A 22,477-nucleotide genomic window follows, 5' to 3' on the forward strand; every position below is an offset into this window, starting at 1 on the left:
TTTGGCTCCGCATTAGCCTATAGAAGTAGCTAAGGGAATCAATTAAGAATAAGCAATAAGTATCTGATTGATTAATATACATGAAATATATGTAATTATTAAGCAGTAGGGCCCGTGATCAAAATAATTGTGAAGAATAATATTAACTGTACAAAACATGGCAGTCACCATTTTACTGCCTCTCAACTCCACGTTGCTTGGTACCTAGCCTGCAATGACAGATTGGGTTATTTAAACATCTCTCTTTTACAATGAGCATGATGCTAAGCTTTGTCAGTAGAGGGCACTGGAAGGACATTGCAGGAAGAAAGGACTTCTCATCTGGCTTCAAGGATGATATTTTGATTTTTCTTGCAACTGTTGCATGGCCCATCATCGATGTGTGCATGTGTATGGTGACATTTGTTGTGTCCTTCCTCAGCCCCATACCCAGATGAAGCAGCCCCTTGGTGATGTCACAGCCCAGGCAAGGGCCCAGTGACCACCTTGCTGACACAGATGTCAAACATTCCAGGACTTGTGTCTCCAGTGGTGTCCTGCTCCTTCTGAATGCTCACCCACCAACCTTGGCTCACCTGTGCCCTAGAGTATTGTTCCTATTTGCCTGACAACTGTGGGCCAGCTCTGGGCTGACCACTCCAGTGAACTATTTTGCTGAGGTTTGATCCCCAGCAAACCCTTGGGAAGGGAAACCCTTCCATGTATGTTCATCTTTGGGTACTCTACCCTCTCAGCTGTAGGGTACCCTTTAGCCTTCTCCTACGTCTCTGCTATCATAACCTAATATTCATTATATTAAACTTTTCCTCTTAAATTATTATGTGGTTTCTGTCTCCTGATTGGGCCCCAGACTGACACCTGTTTGCCAATTTCTTTTGCCCAGTTAATGTTATTGATTTTCAAGCTCTCAAGTTTATAGGTGGTAAAGACTTAATTTCATGTTGCTACCTCTGAATACATCTGTCAGTTTGTTATACTGTAGTGGATAGTGTGTTGCTGTGATGCTGGAAGGTATGCCACTGGTATTTAGATACCCAGCAGGGTCACCCATGGGGACAGGTGTCAGTGGAGCTTTCAGACTAAGACTTGGAAGAAAGACCTGAAAATTCTACTTCTGAAAATCAGCCAGTGAAAATTTTATGGATGACAGAATATTGTCCGATGTGGAAGACGGCACACGACCAGACAGTGTTTTCATTCTGTTATATGTAAGGTCGCCGTGAGTTGGAGCTAACTATCAACTGTCAGTGGCAACTATCAACAACAACATCTCTGAAAAAGAGTCAGACAGGAATGACTTATATCATGTCACTTAGGTTCATGAAAGATGAATTTTCTAACAAATATTGCATATAGTCTAGCATTCCCATTCAGACATCCATCAACCAAATGAAGTGGGGTTGATCCCATTGCCAGTTCAAACAGTTGTTTAATGTTGAGTTATCCATATGATAGATTTTCCAGAATTGCTTGTTTTAGGCCCAGAGATGCTAAGAAGACTAAAAATATTACCTTAAAACCAAATGAGGTAAATTAAAAAATTTTTTTCATAGGTCATATGTATGATGATTATTTTCATATGAGTTTCAATAAAGCGTAAGAGGATATGCAGAAGTTTTAAGATAGTTATATGAAGGCTGTAGGTCACAAAATCATTGCTTAATTCTGACTTTGTTTTTATATCTATTGCCAGGGCTAAACAGATTTGATTTACATTCTGGCTTGGTAGTAGAGATGTTAAAAACTAAATTCAGTCCTCTCTTTTTAATCTTATGAGCCTGTAACAAAAAAATTCTGGATCAAATAGTTTTTGAAATTTTATACTTAATGGTTTTAACCCATAAATGGCAATTTTACCTCAAAGATTAAAGAAGAAACAACTGACAATAACAGCAAGGCTATGACTTTTTAACTCTGGGACCTTTAAAAAGTGAAAACATTTACCATTTTCTAGAGAATGGCCATTGAGTGGGCACCAGACAGATACGCAGAAGGAGTACATTAAGAACATTTCACGTTCTTTCTCCTATAGCAAAAATTCTAAAGAGTCGAATACAAGCTATTACCCTTAGAACTTAACTGAGGTTATTTGAAACATATCAGAAATAAACTGAGGAATTACTCATTTCTTTCTAGAAGTGCTCAGCCTTAAAGTGTTTTCTGTTATTTTTACTCCCTGAGGAAATTCTCTTAGGACCATGATGTTAATTGTTTCCTTTCTTACAAACAGCTCTGTGCTTTCTTACAAACAATACCCTGGCAAGACAAAGAGGCCACTTCGAAGATAAGGAAACTTTTCTGTTAAGAGCTGTTGGCCACGGAATGAATGTACTTTGAAGATTGCAAACATAAAATACAACTTAGTTTACATTTTTTTGTGTGCCATCTCAACAATGTCTACATGTACAATTCAGTGGCATTGATTACATTCTTCAAGTTGTACAGCGGTTGTTTTTTTTAATTGTGCTCTAAGTGAAAGTTTACAAATCAAGTCAGACTTTTATACAAAAATTTATATATACCTTGCTATGTACTCATAGTTGCTCTCCCGCTAATGAAACAGCACACTCCTTTCTACCCTGTATTCCCTGTGTCCATTCATCCAGCTTCTGTCCCCCTCTGCCTTCTCATCTCCCCTCCAGATGGGAGCTGTCCACACACTCTCATGTGTCTACTTGAGCCGAGAAGGTTACTCCTCACCAGTATCATTTTTTATCTTATAGTCCAGTCCAATCCCTATCTGAAGATTTGGCTTTGGGAATGGTTCCTGTCTTGGGGTAACAGAAGGTCTGAGGACCATGACCTCAGGGGTCCTTCTATTCTCTGTCAGACCATTAAGTCTGGTCTTTTTATGAGAATTTGAGGTCTGCATCCCACTACTCTCCTCCATCAGGGATTCTCTGTCGTGTTCCCTGTCAGGACAGTCATCAGTTGTAGCTGGGCACCATCTAGTCTTCTGGTCTCAGGCTGATGTAGTCTCTGATTTATGTGGCCCTTTCTGTCTCGGGCTCATAATTACCTTTTATCTTTGGTGTTCTTCATTCTCCTTTGCTCCAGGGGGGTTGAGACCAATTGATGCATCTTAGATGGCCGCTTGCTAGCATTTAAGACCCCAGATGCCACTCTCCAAAGTGGGATGCAGAATGTTTTCTTAATAGGTTTTATTATGCCAATTTACCTAAATGTACCCTGAAACCATGGTCCCCAGACCCCCACCCCTGCTACTCTGGCCTTTAGCGTTTAGTTTATTCAGGAAACTTCTTTGCTTTTGGTTTAGTCCGGTTGTGATGACATTTCCTGTGTTGTGTGTTGTCTTTTCCTTCACCTAAAATAGTTGTCTACTATCTAATTAATGAGTACCCCTCCCTCCCTCCCTCCCTCCCCGCCTGGTAACCATCAAAGAATATTTTCTTCTCTGTTTAAACTATTTCTCGAGTTCTTATAATAGTGGTCTCATACAGTATTTGTCCTTCTGCAACTGACTAATTTCACTCAGCATAATGCCTTCCAGATTCCTCCATATTATGAAATGTTTCATGGATTCACCATTATTCTTTATTGGTATGTATTCCATTGTGTGAATATACCATAATTTATCCATTCATCGGTTGATGGGCACCTTGGTTGCTTCCATCGTTTTGCTATTGTGAACAGTGCTGCAGTGAACATTGGTTTGCATATATCTGTTCACGTAAAGGCTCTTATTTCTCTAGGATATATTCCAAGGGGCAGGATTGCTGGATCGTATGCTAGTTCTATTTGTAGCTTCTAAAGGAAGCACCAAATTGATTTCCAAAGTGGTTGTACCATTTTACATTCCCACCGGCAGTGTATAAGTGTTCCAGCCTTTCCACACCCTCTCCAACATTTATTATTTTGTGTTTTTTGGATTAATGCCAGCCTTGTTGGAGTGAGATAGTATCTCATTGTAGTTTTAATTTTCATTTCTCTAATGGCTAATGATTGTGAGCATTTCCTCATGTATCTCTTAGCTGCCTGAATGTCTTCTTTGGTGAAGTGCCTATTCATATCCTTTGCCCATTTTTTAGTTAGGTTATTTGTCTTTTGTACAATCATTCTTGCTATCCTTTTCCAAATCATTCCACCACCATTAATGCAAACTTAAGTCCCTCAAAGCAAAAATTCCCCCTTTCCTGCTCCTCCCACCCCTGGTGACCACCAATAATCTTTGGTTTCTATATATTTGCTTATTTCATGTCAGTGAGATCATACAATGTTTGCTGTTTTGAAACTGACTTATTTCACTCAGCATGATGTTTTCAAGGTTCATCCATGTAGTGGTTACCCATTTAGCTGTTGTTGGACATTTCGGTTGTTTCCACCTTTTGGGTATTGTGAAAAGTGCTGCAGTAAACATTGGTGTATAATTTACTCTTAAGAGGCATTATTCTGAGGGGAAGAAATATAAAATGTTAAGGGGATATAGGTGCTATAGGTGCTAAATGTCCTCTGTAGCTCACTACACATTTCATAGATGAAGAAACAGTTCACCATTTTTTCTCCTTTTTACATAAACCTCCCAGTTTCTCCCCAATTCCATACCCACCTTCTTCTCAGGAACCTTGTTCCTCTACTTAGCTTTTTTCCCCAGCATATAATAAGATGTCTTTCCCTTCTAAGTAAAACCTCCCTCTCCCTGTTGCTACAATGATACCTCTTCGTTCTATTCACAGTCAACCTTCTTCTTTTTCTTTGAATGTTTTATTGTGCTTTAGGTGACTTTTACACAGCAAATTGGTTCCCATTTAACAATTTTTGTACAAATTGTTCCATGACATTGGTTACAATTTTTGCAATGTATCAGCATTCTTTTTTTTTTTTTTTATCAGCATTCTTACTATTTCCATTCTGTTTGTTCTGTTCCCATTTATCCAGCTTTTCTGCCTCACCTTGCTTTCTGATGTTTGGTTTTAGGTACATGTTGACCATTTGGTCTCATACAGTTGATTGTTTAAGGGAGCATATTCCTCAAGGGTGTTGTAATGGATTGAATTATGTTTCCCCCAGAAATGTGTATATCAACTTGGTTAGGCCATGATTCCCAGTATTGTGTGGTTGTCCTCCATTTTGTGATTGTAATTTTATATTAAGAGGATTAGGGTGGGATTGTAACACCACCCTTACTCAGGTCACCTCCCTGATCCAAGGTAAAGAGAGTTTCCCTGGAGAGTGGCCTGTACCACCTTTTATCTCTCAAGAGATGAAAGGAAAGGGAAGCAAGCAGAGAGTTGGGGACCTCATACCACCAAGACAGCAGCACCAGGAGCAGAGTATGGGGTCCCTGCGCCTGAGAAGCTCCTCGACCAGGGGAAGATTGAGGACAAGGACCTTCCTCCAGAGACGACAGAGAGAGAAAGCCTTCCCCTGGAGCCAACGCCATGAATTTGGACTTGTAACTTACTAGACTGTGAGAAAATAAATTTCACTTTGTTAATGCCATCCACTTGTGGTATTTCTGCTATGGCAGCACTAGATAACTAAAACAGATGTATTGGTTATTTCATAAGCCAATCTATTATTTGGCTGAAAAGAGACCCCCCCCCCGCCCCCGCAGGAGTGGCTTCAGCTCCAAATTAAAAGGGTGTCTTAGAGTGGTAGTCTCAGGGGTTCCACTAATCTCTGTCAGTGCACTATGGCTGGACTTTTTGAGGAATCCGAGTTTTGTTCTACATTTTTTTCTCCCAAAACAGTCAGCCTTCTTGAACAGTCTCACTCAGTGTCTCTATTGGATTGCCCATCTATTTTTTAAACCATAGCAATCATTTTTACATTTCTGGCACTCTATATTCACTAAAGTGACTAAGGACCAACATGTTGATAATTCAGTGGATTCTTTTCTGTTCCTTATTTTACTAGATTACTGTAATATCAGATGATATTAATCATTATCTCTTTCTTACTGTCTTACCCAGTTGCCTCATCTAGAAAATAGAGGTTACTTTTATTTTCTACAGTGATTTTCAGTTGAGTTTTAAGAATGAAAACTTTCTCATTTGACTGTTCAGTTTTTTCATTTTCCTTAGGAAGTTAGAGCAAATCTGTTCATCTCTCTCCTCTTTCTTCTTTTCTCTATTATCTGTAAATACCACCAATAAAATTAAAACTAACTAAATTGAGTTTTATTTCAAATCATTCATTCATTCCTTCATTTAGCAGATATTTATAGGGCATCAGGCACTGTGCCACAATCAGAGGTACATATCCACTAAACATGATATGGTCTGTACTAGTTTTCTAGGATTGCTGTAACAAGTTGCCACAAACTGAGTAGCTTAAAACAACAGAAATTTATAGTGTCACAGTTCAGCAGGCCAGAACTCTGAAATCAAGTTGTCAGCAGAGTTGATTCCTCCTGGAGATTCTGAGGGAGAAACCCTTCCACTACTCTCTCCTAGCTTCTGGTAGTAACCAGCAACCCTTGGTGTCCCTTGGTTTGTCGCTGCATCACTCCAATCTCTGCCTCTGTCTTCACATGGTCTTCTTTCCTATGTGTGTCTTTACACGGCCTTCTTATGGGAACACCAGTCATTCTACTTAGGATCCAGCCCAATCCAATATGGCCTCATCTTAATGTAACTAATCACATCTGCAAAGACCCTAATTCCAAATGAAGTCACATTCTGAAGTTCCAGTGGACATGAATATTGGGGGAACACTATTCAAACCAGTACATAGTAGAAGGAATCTATGACTGGAGTCGATCAAATCAATGTTCGTATCCCAGCTGTAGCCCTTTGCATGCTGTATCCCTTTGATTAAGGTATTTTTTTTTCCCTCAGCTATTGTTTTCTCATCTGTAAATTAGTGATAAACTCATAAACCCGTTGCTGTCAAGTCAATTCCAACTCATAGCCACCCTCTAGGACAAAGCAGAACTGCCCCATAGAGTCTCCAAGGAGTGGCTGGTGGATTCAGACTGCTGACCTTTTGGTTAGTAGCAGAGCTCTTAACCACAGCGTCGGCCACAAATTAATGATAATAATGTATATTTGCAGCTTTTATGGTAAAGTCTATAAAATTAATATTTGTCAAGTATGTAACGCAGTGTTTGGCACCGAGTAGATGCCTTTAAACACTATTTACATTGTGTTTTGATATTATTTCTAAGTGACCCAAAAATCATATTAATTTTTCATGCCTTATATGTCCTCACCCTTTCCTTTGTCTTCCTGGCAAATTTCCTTTCATTTTATAAAACCCATTTCAGCTCTCGCCTACTTGGGAAGCTTCTCTTAGCAACATTTCTACCCCTCCCCCATCCTGAGAGAATTGATCTTATCCTCTTCTGGCCTCCTCTGTGTCTCACAGATAACTTACTCTTATATTCCCACAACATTATAATCTATTGATATTCAAATATGTCTCTCTTAATAGACTATCAGAACAGAACAGAAGCCTTGTCTTCACTTGGTTTGCAGGTCAATAATTATTATTTCTTAAACAGAATTGAACTACACCTTAAGGTACAAAAGGCTTGCATTATACACAAAATAGACAGCATCGGAAATTACTAAAAACTGTATTTGTGGAATGACATTTTCTTATTAGCTACATTATTTCTAAATAACAATGAGATTTATTTCTAGAGAATTTCTACATTATCTAATAATTCTGCATGTACTCAGAGAACAAAATCTGTGTCTTTAGTTCAGTAGCTTTGAATGCTAACATACGCGTCTTTCATTATGAGTGATAAATGTTTTACATACTTTTCCTAGAGATATCTAATTAAAATGTTCAAACTTCATCTTTAAATTACTAAAGATATACCCAAGTATAACATAGCTCTTCAGTCTTAAAGTGAGGTTTTGTTTTTTTTTTTATATGCATTGATTGAGGTAAACACAATGAGATTATTTTATCATTTTTTATCCTTTTAAAAATTCAGATTTTTTAAATTTATGTCATTGTTTTAATTCTCATGCAATACTTTGTTAGCTTTGTATTGTTAGCTTTGAATAAGGTGAGGCAGATTAAGAATTGGTCAGCTAGATGGCTGTTTAGACGGGTAGTCATTCTCATTTTGGACATTAGCATAATTTTTTTTTGTTATTTTGTTATTATTTCATGGAATATGCCAATATATAACTTTTGAAGCACCAAGAACCTAAAATATGGAGAAGAAAAAGATGTTTGTTGGAAAATTGTTTTAATATTCAAATATACAAGTTTACTTATTGGCTCTTGTAACTGTAAGTGAAAACATAAAATAAGATTTATCTTTCATATAATGTTAATGAATAAAGACCTTAGAAATCCCACATTCATACTTCTAACTCAAAGGATATAATTCTCTAATATTAACCTCAGCACATACACACACATATGTGTGTGTATACACACTGTTGTTGTTTTGTTAGTTGCCCTAAAGTCGAAAAGTTGGCTCTAGCTCATGGAGAATTTATGCACAACAGAAGGAATCATTGCCCAGTCCTATGCCATTGTCATGATCATTGGTATGTTTGACTCCATTGCTGTGGCTAATTTTGTCAATCCATGTATTTGAGGGATTCCTCATTTTTGCTGACCCTCTACTTTATCAAACATGATTCCTTTTCTGGTGAATGGTCTTACTTGATGATGTGTAAGTAAGTAATTATAATTACAAAGTAATTGAGCCAAAGTCTCACCATCTTCCCTTTTAAGGAGCTTCCTGGTTGTACTTCTTTTAAGACTGATTTGTTCATTTTTTTGGTAGTCCACAGTATATTCAGTATTTTTTGCTAACATCACAGTTGGAATGCATCAATTTTTTTCTGTCTTTTTCACTATCAGAGTTTCACATGCATATGAGGCTACTGAAAAACCATGGCTTGGGTTAGATGCACCTTAGTCATGAAAGTGATATTTTGCTTCTTAAAACCTTAAAGAGGTCTTTTGAAGATTTGCCCAATGCAATATGTCCTTTGATTTCTTGACTGCTGCTTCCATGGACATTGATTGTTGATCTAAATAGAATGAACTCATTGGCAACTTCAATTTCTTCACCATTTATTATGATGTTGTTTATCAGTCAAATATATATATTTAAGTTGAATTTGTAGCTAAGCTGGAACAGGTACATAGGGTTTTTAGTTTGTCTATAGTATATATTTTACCTTTCTGTTCATATATATAAAGCACATAAAAACACTGCATAAACATTACAAAGTAGCACAGTGCTTTTGTTATTACAAACCATTGTATTTAACTCAAATTTTTAATACATTAGGATTTATGGCAGTCTATTTTTAAGTATGAGTTGTCCATAAGTCACCTGTTCTTAACCCAGGGATTTACACACACATACTTGGTTGCAAATTGTTGTAATTAAGCAGGAAAAAAATAACAATCCAGATAATGCAGATCACATACAAAAATTCAATACAATGAATCCCATTTATCAGGATATAAGTTTTCTAATACTCCAAGCCTCTAAACACAACCCCAAATCAAAAATTGAATATAAAGACTTTCGAGCATCCCAAATAGCTTTTCATATGCCTTGCTGTATATTGAAGTCTAGGTGATCTCACACATAGATTTTTTAATAGACTCCTTTTTAAAACAGTTCTCCACAGATGCCATTTATCTGATTTTTCAAACCATGGCAAAAGAACAAATTAATACGGATTAGCAGATGAGGTGGAGATGGAGATTTCTAGAAGTAAGCATCCCTTCTAGGAAGAATAAAAGAATTTAAAAGTAGAAAAAAGTACACACAAAGTATAATTGCAGCATGTTTGTTAACTATTATATAAGAAGACAGAAAAAGTATTAAATATTTTTTAGAGATTTCTGTAATTAATGGTGAATACATAGAATAATTTAGTGTTAGTGGTAAACGGCATGAAGGTTTGGATTTGAGGGAACCTTGTCTTTGAGAAACGTATTAATGAAAGTAAGGCCCTTCATCTGATCTCAAAATCATGAAATATCTAAAAATTGAAAAAAGAAAATTAAACAACAAAAATCATACAGAAAAACCGGAATTGATAATCACCTAGGAGAGCACAGAATAAAAACTACTATGTCCTTATAAATAGAAGTTGCATCAGACCAATTTTGTGTGTGTGTCTGTGTGTGTGTGTGTGAGACAAAGTAAAAAGTCATGTTTATAAAGACAAAAAATGATAGATGTCACTTGCCTGTGCCTCAGTGAGGGTTTTGCATATCTATACAGATATGTTGTTAGTTACCGTGGAGTTGATTCCAACTCATGGGAACACCACTGTATGCAGAGGACAGGATTTTTTTTTTTTTTAATAATTTTTATTGTGCTTTAAGTGAAAGTTTAGAAATGAAGTCAGTCTCTCACACAAAAACCCATATACACCTTGCTACACACTCCCAATTACTTTCTCCCTAATGAGACAGCCTGCTCTCTCCCTCCACTCTCTCTTTTCGTGTCCTTTTCACCAGCTTCTAGCCCCCTGCAACCTCTCATCTCCCCTCCAAGCAGGAGATGCCAACATAGTCTCAAGTGTCCACCTGATCCAAGAAGCTCACTCCTCACCAGCACCCCTCTCCAACCCATTGTCCAGTCCAATCCATGTCTGAAGAGTTGGCTTCGGGAATAGTTCCTGTCCTGGGCCAACAGAAGGTCTGGGGACCATGACCATTGGGGTCCTTCCAGTCTCAGACCATTAAGTCTGGTCTTATGAGAATTTGGAGTCTGCATCCCACTGCTCTTCTGCTCCCTCAGGGGTTCTCTGTTGTGTTCCCTGTAAGGGAGGTCATTGGTTGTAGCCGGGCACCATCTAGTTCTTCTGGTCTCAGGATGATGTAGTCACCGGTTCATGTGGCCCTTTCTGTCTCTTGGGCTAGTAATCACCTTGTGTCCTTGGCGTTCTTCATTCTCCTTTGATCCAAGTGGGTTGAGACCAATTGATGCATCTTAGATGGCTGCTTGCTAGCGTTTAAGACCCCAGACACCACTCTTCAAAGTGGGATGCAGAATGTTTTGTTACTAGATTTTATTATGCCAGTTGACTTAGATGTCCCCTGAAACCATGGTCCCCAGACCCCTGCCTTCGAAACATTCAGTTTGTTTTGGAAACTGGTTTTGGTTTAGTCCAATTGTGCTGACCTCCCCTGTATTGTGTGCTGTCTTTCCCTTCACCTAAAGTAGTTCTTATCTACTATCTAATTAGTAAATACCCCTCTCCCACCCTCCCTCCCTCCCCTCTCTCGTAACCACAAAAGAATGTTTCCTTCTCAGTTTAGACTATTTCTCAAGTTCTTATAATAGTGGTCTGATACAATATTTAGAGGACAGGTTTTTAAGGCTGTAACCTTTCAGAAGCAGATTGCCAGACCTATCTTCCAGGGTGGCTCTGGGTGGGTTCAAACCACCAACCTTTTGGCTTAACTGTTTATGCCACCCTGACTCCTGTACGTGTGTGTGTGTATTCTTATAAAAAGATATGATCTTTTATCATTGATTCTCAACTCAGTGTCAAAAACATGAAGGACTGCTACATGAAAGAAGTTGAACTTTCAGTGTCTGTCATTGATGGTAAAAATACATACTGTCAGAAAAGCTTCTATGATGTCAGTGATTCTTTTAAAGTACTTTTATTTATTAATTTTTTAAATTCACTACTGTATCTCTGGAAACCCTGGTGGAGTAGTGGGTAAGAGCTATAGCTGCTAACCAAAAGTCAGCAGTTTGAATTCTCCAGGTGCTCCTTGGAAACCCTATGGGACAGTTCTACTCTGTCCTACAGGGTCACTATGAGTCGGCATCAACCTGATGGCCAGCTAACAGCCACCGCAGAGTGACTAAGCAGATCCACAAAGGCCCTTGCAAATCATCATCTAGTGTCTAAGTTATGGGGTTAAGAGATTGAAAATATTTCAGCTTGGAAAAGAGAAAGCTGAAAGAAGACTTAATAACTGCCTTTGAGTATTTGTCACCAAGAAGGTGTAAGATTGGATTTTTCATCTCTATGGAGACATAAAACAGTAGGGAAGGTCATAAACTGTAACGAGGGAGAACTTGTTTATTTCATATCCTCTTCTGTGCCTCCTGTGTCTCATAGATAGCTTAGTCTTATGCTTCCGCAACATTATAATCTTTGAAATGAGCAATTCAGACCCTGGAGAACATCTGCCAGATAGAAGTTTTTGTGTAGCTGACACTAAGCTGTGCCAGAATATTAAATTGAGCCAAATTTACTTTCTACATAAAGTCACAGTTTCATACTTTATATCTTTTGGCAGATACAACGAATAACATTCAGAATGTTGCACTTCAAAATTCAAACAATCTTAGTATAAACAAGTAAGTGTAAAAATACTGCTTTAAATGTTTACAGGTAGATCTAAAGGCAGAATATAAATTGAATATAATAAAAAATGGCAGAAATTTCTATTCAATTGGCATATTGCTAGCGATTTCAGTCTCTAATAATTTAGTTGCTAGGTATATGGAATTCACAGAAATGATCATGAAATATCAATCAGTCACCAAAGAAACCATTAAGCCACAACAATACTCAATTACATGCTAGGAGATTGGGGTAGGACAGTTTCAACCACTCAGCTCATTAAGGGACTCAGGGATTTAGTTTGCAGGTTTTTTTTTTTTTTTTTTTTAAATGATCAAGGTATAGTAATAATGGTTGCCTTTTGTTTTTGTTTTTCCTGACCAGACTCTTTAGCCATCCTTTATAATACAGAGTTCTGACATCCCAACTATGTACTGGTACAAGTGCTTAAAATTGTTTAAAGGTCTTTCTGGAGAATAATTTTGGCCTGTGTCATGGATTGAATTGTGTCCACAAAAGATATATGCATCAATTTGGCTACGCCATGATTCTCAGTATCCTGTGATTGTCCACCATTTTGTCATCTGATGTGGTTTTCCTATATGTTGTAAGTCTTATCTCTATGATGTTAATGAGATGGGATTAGTGGCAGTTGTGTTAATGAGGCAGGACTCAATCTACAAGATTAGATTGTGTTTTAAGCCAATCTCTTTTTGAGATATAAAAGAGAGAAGCCAGCAGAGAGACATGGGAACCTCATACCACCAAGAAAGAAGCACTGGGAGCAGAGCGTGTTCTTTGGACCTGGCGTCCCCGCACAGAGAAGCTCCTAGTCCAGGGGAAGAGTGATGACAAGGATTTTCCTTCAGAGCCGACAGAGAGAGAAAGCCTTTTCCTGGAGCTAATGCTCTGAATTTGGACTTCTAGCCTACCAGACTGTGAGAGAATAAATTTCTGTTTGTTGAAGCCCTCCACTTGTGGTATTTTTGTTATAGCAGCACTAGATCACCAGGACAGCTTGTAAAGATTCTTTTAGTCCTCTTCTCTGAAGAAGTCAGATGGCTCAATTTCTCAGCGAAAAAACATGCCAGGATCATAAATGTTTCTAAGAAAATAACAGTCCTGCAGCCTGCGTTTCTAGTTTTAAAATAAGAGCTTTGAACTGTAGAGCATTAGGCCCAGATTAACATTTCAAACTTCCTACAAACTATCTGACCAGGGTTAATAATTCCATCCTATGTGATATTAAACTTTGTTGAACTTCAGTTTTCTCCTCTATCAGTTACCAAAACCTTGTTGCCATCAAATAGATTCAGACCCATAGTGACCCTATCAATTAGGCAGTTAAAATTTTACACACCTGTTAAGTGCAAAGTGTTTTTATATTGTGTTCTTGTCAGGGAACAGTTGTTTTCGAGGAATAAAAACACATTCAAGCTGGTATATATGAAACAGGTTATTTATTGCAAGAGTACACTTACGTGGAAATCCCATAAGCCAGAACACAAAACCAAAAAACCCTTTGCTGTCAAGTCAGTTCTGACTCAGTGACTTTATAGGACAGAGTAGAACTGCCCCCATAAGGTTTCCAAGGAGGTGGATTTGAACTGCCAACCTTTAGGTTAGCAGCCATAGTTCTTAACCACTATACCACCAGGGAAAACATGGCTAAACTGTAAAGAGACTAGAACTGGAATTGAGAAATTAGAGACGAAATCAAAATAGATCACCCTCTTTTTCAGTTACGGTTATAAATCCCAAAAAAATGGGTACTCTTATTTCTGCTGTTTTGTTGTTTTAGCTGGCGCCTTCTCCTTGCTCATAGCTAGGCAGAAGTACCCCAACCTCAAATCTAGATCACTCAGTTTGTTTTCCTACAACACTCTGACTCACTCAGTCTCACCCCAATTCACATGTTCCCAAAACGAGAACCCTTTTTTCTCAGCTAAGCTGATAGACTGGCTATGGCCATAGGAAAGGGGTGGGAGAGTCAAGTGGTACAAACGTAGTTGTCAAGGTTCATTTTTCAGCATGGGGGGATAATTTCAAAAGAGTAGTGAGGGCTAGGTAGGCACATAAAGTGTTTCTAAACATTTAGTTACCTTTTTTAGATGATAGAATTGAAGCTGAGGGAGGTCAAGAAACTCTTCTATTGTCATGATTTTATTAATGATCGGAACCGAATTTTGAACCCAGATATTCTCATGCTGTGTCCAGTGAATGATCTCACCATGAAGCTTCCATGGTTGACAAAGTAAATCACCAAATCAAAACTCATCCCTTTGAATGTTTAAATTAATCGAATCATGGATTCATCTGTAACTAACAAACCAATACCTGAATGAATTGACTCAGTCCCTTTAAGCACCAAAAGCTTATTTTTGATATTTGTTAAGGACACTTTACCTAGTCCATTCCTCTGTATCAGTGTTTCTCAAAACTTGACCAGTTCTTCACAGACAAGCCCTACATCTTTCATCACCTGGACATGTGGTTAAAATACAGATTCTGGGCCCAATCTCTGCTCTCTGAAACTCAATCTCTGGATGGAACCTTGGACTTTGTGTTCTCAAAAAGCTCCCCGGAGGATTCTTATGAATGTAAGCGTTTATATCCTCAAAGTTCAGTCTCTATTAGCTACAAAAAAAGCAATACGGTGCATTATTTTAGCTCTCAACAAAAATGCCTTCACTTAATTAAAATTTAATGTTACATTCTTGGCTTTCATAGAAGGGTACAATTGCTATCTGAATGAAGTCCTGAAAATTTTTATTATGGCTGTGTGTTCGAGTTGCCTTAGTTTGGTGGTAACATGGATGTGAGAATGAGATGGAGGAGAAGGACAGTGGCCTTGTCCTTCTTATGACCTGTGCCCAAACAGATGACTTAGGGTAAGTCAGTCATTATGAATTCATTCATTTATTCATTCTTTCCAAAAACATTTCCTGAGTACAGTTTGGCACACATTTTTGATTCTTTAATATGTCAGATAGAGTGATAATGCTTATGTTTCTAGGAGAGTCAGGGAGGGGAGCGGAACAAAGGGATTTAGTTATTGTTGGATATTTGCCCTATTTGCCTTTTTCTCCAATGCTGAAGTTGTCTTCTCTGCCTTCCTCCTTGTGGAAAGGAAGAAAAAAAAAAAAACCCACAAACAATTGAGCAGCAGCAAAAGAGGTCATGTTTTGCCTATGTAACCAGCAAGATTTATGAGTTTATGAAAATGTCCAGAGTGCTGAGTAATGCCTGCAAATGTAACAAGGCGGTCAGCCCCTTTTCTGCAGCTCGTTTAATGCCTTCTACCAGTGTTATTTTATCCCTGATGCTTTTATAACCTTGTTTCTAAGCTCAAAAGGAACCTCAAGCTAAATAAAGCATGCAGTAAATTCACCAGTGTTTTCTTTATTCACATCAGTAGCTTCTAATTCTCTCTTGTAAGAACGCTCTGCCTCGGCGATTAGGTAGGGAAAAATATTTGAAGTGGTTCAATCTTTAGTTCCTGAAAATTGTTAAACAATTTCCTGAAGTAAATCCCTTTCTTGTGTCCATTGCTCAAAGGTTTTGAAGTTAGATTAGTTTTGTGAGTTTCCTACAGGAACCAGAAAAAAAAAAAAAGGAAACCTCTTTTTGGTCTCAGCTGAGAGCAAGCAGTGTGGCTCTGGGAAGAGGTGGTTTTCTTTCCAGGCTCCCTACAGCGCCCTCATACCGCAATAGTACATTGCTGCAAAGCGGACTGTTGTGTAACTTTCTCCATCCGTCAGTCAGCTGTTCAGCTCTCTTCCCTGTAAAAAATTACTTTTAGTGAGGAAGCAAAAACAAAACAAAAAAATAATGAAGGTTACTTCATGCTCTCCTCACATTTGTTTCACGCTGATTGTGGTGCTATAAAATGCTAGTGATTGAAATAGAATGTAATTGTGATTAGAATTAATTTCGGTAAATTGTGTTATTTTAAGAAATTAATCTTAGGAAAATCAAATTTAAAAGTGAGTTATTTGGTTAGGATTAGTAAATCACAATATTAGATATTGGAATTTAGAGTGTATAAGAGGATTTGGCTTTTAAATTCGAGCTTTTCAGCACTGTGCCACCAGGGCTCCAATATGAGTCTTAATTAACAATTATTTAACTAAACAAAAATTCTTGAGGACCTAATAAGTACATATCACTTTGCTGGGTGTTATGCAAGGTAGCTAAGATAACTAAGGTAAATGTATAATAGTTACATTTTATGATAAAATATCTGTCTCCGGCTCAATGAATGTTAAAGACAGTATAGGCTGTGGACTGTGGTGACTAGGGAAGACTCGGACTCTGTTTAAGAAGAGCTAAATGATGTCAAATTCCCATTCATCCTTTCACTTCTACTAGGAAGACATTGCATCACCTCTAGGATTGAAGGGAAAATATTATTGGTTTATCTTTCAAAAGTGTGTAGTTCTGTGACTCACACAAATGTTTAAGAGCACTTTTCCTGTGTCGTTATGGCTATTCAGTTGTAGCAGTTCCATCCTTAGCAGTCTGAATCACCTTAGCTTTCTTCTTCGTCGAGTTTGCATGTTTAGGGCCTGCTGTGTCAAGAGTGAAGTGGTAAAATCAGTAAAGGAGGAAAGTTATTAGTGTGGAAAGATGCAGTCCCCAAAACGTCCAGGATTCTCTCACACAGACACTCTTATCAATGATCAAGTCAAGGAGAAATGATTATAGCATGTGAGAAAAACAAATATTTTCCATTCCAAGAGCTGTAGTTTTGGAACCTTCTATTTGAGATTTCTGTCAAAAATAGAAGTCAGTGTTATTAAAAATAGCATTGTTAACTAATAATGACATTGTGTGTTGTTATTTGCTGTCGAGTCGATTCAATTCATGGCAACCTGTTAGCAGCTCTGGGTGGGTTGGAACTTCTAACCTTTTGGCTCTTAGTTGAGCACTTAATCATTTGTGCCACCCAGGACTCCATAATGAAATTGGCTAACTTGATTTGCCCTATAATTTTATTTTTTGAAATTTTGTCGGGTGGAAACCCCAGGATGGCGCAACTCATTACAGCCAATAAACAAGAGGCCAGGGTAGGAGAGTAGAAAAGCGCCTTTATTTTGTCGCACGAAGAAAAAAGCAGCAGTCGGGCTGCTGCCTCCAAGACTGCTTGCGAGCAACTTGAGGAGGTAGGCTTTTATAGAGCGCAGACAAAGAAATACAAATTCATCATGAATATTCAGGATTGACCTTCACACAGGCGCCCAGAAATTGGGGATGACTATGCATTCCCCTTCCCTTTCCTCCCCCTCATGGAGGAAAAGGTTGATTTTCCTTCATTAGCATGCTAAGTCTCCACCCAGAGGCAAGGTATTTACATGTATTTTGTTCTTAATGAGTTAAGAGGTCACTTAAAGTGTTAAGATGGCATAGAAAACCTGCTAAAACTGGTTGAGGCCAGCTGTGGGTCCCCTGTGGTCGTCTTGCCAAGGAATGTTTCTGGCCCCATTCTGTGATTAACTTGTCAAGGACAATTTCAGAAGAACGTGCAGCCTATTCTTCTTGGAGTAGGAGGATAAGCTGGAGCACATGTCTCCTAGAAGGACTGAGCTCTGAGGATGCCTGTCTTACTTCTTTCCACATATACCATCAAATCATTAACAGTTGCTTTAGTGATTTTTGGAGCCCTGGTGGCACAGAGATTAAGAGCTTGGCTGCTAACCAAAAGGTCAGCAGTTCAAATCCACCAGCTGTTCCTTGGAAACCCAATGAGGCAGTTCTTCTGTCCTGTAGAGTTGCTGAGTTGGAATCGACTCGATGGCAAAGAGTTTGGTTTTTTACATAGTATTGTAACTAATCATTTAGTAGATTCAGATTCAGCAAGTTAAACATATATCCTAAGTAGCTCTGTCCGTCCATCCATCTGTCCATCTTTTCAACTAACATTTATTGTTTCTGTTGGGCCAGGAACTGTGCTGAGTGTTTTGACATAGAACTAGGAAATCATAGCTGTTTACTTGACTGCAGCAGTGGGCTTACTGCATTTTAAGAGGTTTATTGTATCTTCTAGGAAGCAGAAAGGCAGAGTTTTAAATGCTAAAAGAACTTCCAAATTTTGTCTGAGAATAACTGCTTCAGTTATACATTGAAGCTCATCAAAAATAATATTATCAGCAAGTTGTTGTAACAATAAATAAATGTTATATATCTGTATATGGAGTGCCTGGGTGGTGCAGATGGTCAAGCGCCTATTAGCCAAAAGGTTGGCAGTTCAAATCCACCTGGAGGCGTCTTGGAAGATGGGCCTGGTGATCTGCTTCTGAAAGGTCACAGCCTTGAAAACCCTGTGGAGTGCAGGTGTGCTCCGCACACATGGGGTTGCCATGAGTTCGAATTGACTAAATGGCAATTAACAATAACGTGATCTCCCTAATCTATCAAACATGATACTGAGGAAGCCAAAGGTAGGGGGTTTGGTTTGCCCCATAGTAACAGACTAAATTCATAGCAACAGGCATTCATCTGATAAGGTGTGCATTTGTCAGTGAAAAATGTATCTTCATTACCTGGTAAGACAACAAAAAACCCTTTTAACAGCTGTGCGGCCCACAGTCACATGACACACAAACACATACGCCATACACGTTGGCCCCTCTTATTAATGGAATCCTTTAATGGAAACCCTGGTGGCATAGTGGTTAAGAGTTATAGCTGCTAACCAAAAGGTCGGCAGTTCGAATCTACTGGGCGCTCCTTGGAAACCCTACAGGGCAGTTCTACTCTGTCCTACAGGGTCACTATGAGTCGAAAGTGACTTGACGACAATGGGTTTGGTTCTGTTTTTTTTTTTCTATAATAAATGAAAAATAGTTGTAATTATTTTTATTGACACCAGTAACAATAGTTACCTGCTCCCTAAAGACAATTATTCTTTTTTGAAAATTAAAATAAAAAGTGAATTACATTCTTTCACTCAGTCAATGTGATATCTTCACCATTTGTGAGGGTCTGCTAACCACTGATTTTAACTTTTACCACTACCTGCTATTGAAAAATAAAGCCCACCACTAATTCCCCTCATGAGTCAAGAATTGTCTGCAAGAAAAATTATAGAATTAGTGAGTTTTCTCTGGCACTACCACCTGATACTCTCTATCCTCATTCCACGTTTTTATACACTTTTTTCCCTGATGCCTTGATAATTTTATGAGAAAATCCATGCCCAAAGTACTTCATCCATAAGTATCCTTCCTTTCAAATTTACTATTCCCCAACTCAACTCCACACTCTATCTCTTCACACCAAAAAAGAACTCCTACACCCTTAGTCTAATTGACTGACCCAGTTCGATACTATGTGAATTAAACATTGAGAAGTAAGCAATCTCTTTAATTCTCACATTGATGCAAGAACGACTCACATTACTTCCCAGAGATACTTGCTTTCTAAAAGGGAATGCTTATTAACCAAACTGAAAATGTTAATTTCAGCGTGAAGAGAAGAATTTTTTAACAGAGAAGCTTCTTTCAGATTGAGGGCTGCCAGTTTTTGCAAATAAAAATACAAGAAGGCTCAGGTAAATTTGAATTTCAGGCAATGAATCATTTTTTAGTATAAGTATGCTCCAGATATTATACTAAAAAATTATCTATTATTTATCTAAAATTCATATTCTGCTAGGTATCATGTATTTTATCTTGTAACCGTATTTCACATTCTTTAAATCATAATGGTGGTTACTGGTATCCTCCATGGAATAAAGCCAGCTCTGGCTCTCCTACCTCCCATCCAGCAGCCCAGCTCCTGCTGATGACTTGACTCTTGGATACCAGGATGTTTTCCACGCCCAGAACTCTACCTGAGAAAGCAGAAGAGTTGTCACAGTAAATCTAAGCACTGTTCTAAACCGACTCTATAACATTTAAAAAGCTAAAACACTAATGCCTTGTCTAGCCCAGGGGACTTTGGGACTTTAGTCGGGGAGATGGAAGGTGGAAAACATTTGAAAATTTAAGCAGAAGGAAAAATAATTTGACGGTAAGCTTTAGTTGAAGGCAACAATAGTATTTAAATTATTTACAAGGTTTTAACAAAACATATAATTGAACGAGTTCAGCTGCCACCTGCTACTAAGGATAACAAGGAGAATTTTTTCAGTACTTAAGAAACGTTAGAAAACATTGAGAGGAAGAACAGAAACGGGTCCAACAATCATGTGTTTTCTCTTCAGGAATTAACCGCATCTTTTTCCAGTTCTCTGCTGACACAGGAAAAAGAGGCATTGGCTCCACAAAAATGACAGCTGGAAAGGATTCACGGGACGTATTGAACTTTCTGTTTTGTCATCTCGCAAGTTTATTAACGTTCAGTTTGATGTATCAAAAACACCTGTAAATGAGACGAGCATTAAAGTGTGCATCTAGAGTAGAGAAAGTTCCTCCAGCCTGGTGAGATACTATGAATATTGTTGGCACAGTGGTTGCCCACTTATTAAATGTGGTTTACTGAATGGTGTTGTACCTCACTGCCCTTACACACACACACACACACACACACACACACAAACACACAAATACACAGAGACTTGTGGAGTTGAGAGAGATGTCCAGTTTTCAATATAAATGGTTCATTGTCCAATCTCCATTTCTCTCCCCTCTGGGACTCAAAAAATGAAACAGTTAAAATCAATCAGAAATACTTAAATCTCAAGTCGCAGTCCAAGTGGCATGAAGCCTAAATTCTGTGTCATAAAGCAGTTTACAAAAGAAATTCACATATTTTATAGGATGCCCAGTGTTATTTGGTTATATTTGCTGATTTTGTATTTTTCATAGCCTTGCCCAGTGCCTCGTACGTGGTATGCATTCAGTAAATATTTAAGGAATGAGCAAAATTGGTTGCACTGAGACAGGAATAGACGTGGATAAGGCTTTGCTGTGGCAGATGTGCTGGGCATCTGATAGCGTCCTGCTGTACAAATCTGGCAATAATCATTAGCTGGCAGACACTCAATCTAGATAAAACAGGAACATACCTAAAGGATCTCTTTAATCCAGACCACGATACCACAAAAGGAATATAGTGAGAATGACCAAATTCACATTACAGACTGAAAGATAAATGGCTAACTTAAGTAGAATTTTATATCATAAATGATAAATAACATATACAGAAAATTTAATATATCAGGAGTTTTTGAATCAGGAAATTATTTCTGCCTTTCATCTTTCAAGATTTTTTTCTGTAAGTTCTTTGAACTTAACCTGTACTATTATGGTTCTTCTTTGAATAAGAGCCCAAGATAATAATGGCAGATAATACTGAATATAGATCTATAACTGTTCACTGTTCAGACTGTATACATACAGAATCTCTATCAGGTGAGTTGTTGTAATCCTGATACCGCTGGTCTCAGTTTCCGGTAACTCAAGAGGTTCTCTTTGTCTTCAGATCTTTCTGAAAAGTGAGTGTCAAACACCAAATACTCATTCCCCAAGCCCCACTCCATCTCTCTCTTTCTCCTGTAGTTCCATCCTTCATAGGTCTACCCTCTGCCTCTGTGTTCTCTCTGTATCTCTCCATATATCATCTGTGCTCCAAGTGGTTGTGCTTTGTGATGAGGTGATTTTGTACTAGTCCCTTTGAGCAGGAAGAGTAAGCTCAAATTGAGTTTATGCTAAAGAGGAGTCCCAGCAGAATTCCACACACCAGAACACTTCCTGCACATCATCATTTAAACACCCTTCTGACCGCAGGAGCCCAAGGACTGCCTTTGAACCATTTCACACCCTCAGTTGTCCAGGTAACACGCAACACCCCAAGGGTGAAGAGTGAAAACCAAGGGGGAAAAAAGTAAGAGTTCTTAAGAGCACTAATACCTAGAAATTCAGTAAAGTGCTTACCAATGGGGTGTACTATATTTCTTTCAAGAACGGAGTCTAATCATGACAAGGCATGAATCCCAAAGGATTTGCATTCTGACTAAAAATACTGCATTATTTAACTGAAACTGTTACTCAGGATAGATATCTGAAAAGAGAAAAGGTAACAATTTTTTTTCCAGCATATTTTGTTAAAATGCTACTGCTGGCTTTTTTTTTTCCTTCAAAAGGAAGTGTACCAAGAAAGCTTGATTTTTTTTTCCCCTCTCATTATTGTCCCGCAGCAATAAAAGGGCAAATGCTGACTTTGGCACTTTTTCCCCTGGCACATAACTCCCACCTTTTCCA

Source organism: Loxodonta africana, chromosome 6 (assembly GCF_030014295.1).
Source record: "Loxodonta africana isolate mLoxAfr1 chromosome 6, mLoxAfr1.hap2, whole genome shotgun sequence".
NCBI lineage: Eukaryota > Metazoa > Chordata > Mammalia > Proboscidea > Elephantidae > Loxodonta > Loxodonta africana.